The 2,050-nt window shown below is 48.1% G+C and overlaps 1 long non-coding RNA gene across 1 annotated transcript in view; it reads left to right on the top strand.

Moving 5' to 3' along the window:
* Nucleotides 1-719: 719 nt before the first annotated feature.
* Nucleotides 720-2,050, top strand: part of LOC109291432 — a 57,502-nt gene continuing 56,171 nt past the window's right edge. The window contains exon 1 of the long non-coding RNA XR_002095844.1: nucleotides 720-1,929. This is a non-coding gene — a long non-coding RNA (uncharacterized LOC109291432). The remainder of the gene's footprint in view (nucleotides 1,930-2,050) is intronic.

The following is a 2,050-nucleotide window of genomic DNA, read 5'->3' as shown; positions in this document are numbered from 1 at the left end:
AGGGGAACCTAGGACAGGTGTCCCAGAGATTATCCTGGTGAAACTCGACTGTTTCACTCTTCAGTGCCATCGTAGTCATGGTCATCATCAAAGTTTGGGAGTGAGAGAGCGGCTCCCTCAGGCTCACCCCCCTCTCGCTCCCTCTCTCACCAGCCACCTTAGAGCCTATTATCCTGCACGGGGAATTAGTGAGGTGGCTCCTTTTTTTTTTTCTCCCTTTTCTTTCTTTCTTTCTTTCTTTCTTTCTTTCTTTCTTTCTCTCTCTCTTTTTTTTTTCCAGAGCACTAGTGAGAGGGGCCTTGTTCACTGAGGGAGGGGAGAAGGGGAGGGGTGTGTGGGGGGCGACTATTCCTGAGGGGGGTTTTCTCTCCTCTTCCCCTTCATTCCCAACTTGTTTTTTTGGCTGGCGGAGTTTAAGGCAGAGATTTTAAGGTGGATTCTGGTAAAGTTGAGCTTCTGCTTTTAGACTTGAGGCAGAGACGCCACAAGTCGAATGGTTTGTCTCCAAAGGGCAGCGCCTCCCCATTGGTCAGTCAACCCCTGACGTCACCACCCCGGAGCTTCTACTGGCGTCTGTGCGAGCTCGAGCTTAGCCCACCTTCGGCAACTCGAATCCCAGCGAGAGCCGCGCGCGCCCTGCCCGCGTGTGTGTGTGTGTGCGTGTGTGTGTGTGTGTGTGTGTGCGTGCGCGCGCGCGCGTGTGTGTGTCTTGTGCGCGCGCGCCTGGTGCTGCAGCACAGCTCTGCTCTCGGAAGCCTCCTCACCAGACAGCAGCACCCTCTTGCAAATACAAGGCATCCTCACAATGAGCCTCTTCCCAACCATAGATGAGGCAAAAAAAAAAGGATGCATTTTTATTTTTTGCACGCTGTCACTTTCTGGAGGGCTGGGGCATTTGTGCCTGTGTCATGTGCATTTGAAGCCAATGCATCCAATCCATCCAAGTGCAGCAGCCCATCTACTGAAGGTGTGCTTTAGTGGATCCGTGTGCCTCACACCCCAGAGTTTCCCCTTTACTGCATTTCCAAGCACGCAGTAAATACACGTAGGTTGAAAGGGATTCTGAAAGTGAACCCCCCCCCCCCAGAAAACGGTGCCAGCCTGTCTCCTTGCTGAAAAAAAAAGACAATATTTTCTATATTTTAGAAAGGGCAGGAGCCTCTTCAGAGAGCGAATCCTTGGAGATCTGACAGTAATGCATTTTTTCCTATTGAAAACAGAAGCTACTGTAATGCTTTCAAATATATGCAAATGACACATGCGGTTAGTGGTTTGGCAAATCTTGATTACAATATAAACTACCCAAGTAAAAGTGCCTTCGTCCTAAATTTGTCTTTAGATTACAATTCCAGTTGATTTTATTTTATTGTCAACATTGTTAATGATAAAAATAGAGTCGTTTTACAGTTATTTTTACTTTCTGGAAGGAGGCAATTAGACTTCTAATCAGGAATACACAAAAATCTCCCATGATTAACTGCAGTACTTTGTTCAAATTGCTGCTATAAAATTCAGAACAATTTGCCTGTAATGATTATGGACTGGGTTTATTTTGGGAGGTGGAATAAAAGTGGATATAGCATAAATTATCCTCTAATTATACACCAGTGTCGCCTCAATTATCCTCTTATCAAAATGGTTGTCTAACTGCCGCATTTAGTTTCAATTCTCTCCTTTTTTCTATAAAAAGAACTTCATACCTTGTTATTATTAATCCATTTATTATTTGCAAGGGGATTTATATCTGAGCATCCAGGTGGTATTACCACTTCTCGTTCAAAGATGGACTGGAGGAAAGACATTTCGGTTTGAACCAGCACCGTTGTGGATCTATCCTTTCCTTCCCCGTCCCCCTGTTTAAAGCTCCTTGCGTCCGACTAAGGTGGTGGGGGGAAGCCGCAGCTCCAGAGCCCGGCCAGGAGGATGCAGGTAGGAGCAAGGCGAGAGCCATCCCCGGAGGAAGCCGCGAGCCTTTGGGCTCTGCCGGGGCCCCTCGGCGTCCTGCCGCGGGCTGGGGAAGCGGCCCCCGCACGGGACGGGGTCGCAGGCT

Source organism: Gavialis gangeticus, unplaced genomic scaffold, assembly GCF_001723915.1.
Source record: "Gavialis gangeticus isolate Ggan-Ray unplaced genomic scaffold, GavGan_comp1, whole genome shotgun sequence".
In the NCBI taxonomy this organism is placed as follows: Eukaryota; Metazoa; Chordata; order Crocodylia; family Gavialidae; genus Gavialis; species Gavialis gangeticus.
The sequence above is the reverse complement of the archived record's forward strand: the minus strand, read 5'-3'. Positions and strand labels throughout refer to the sequence as shown.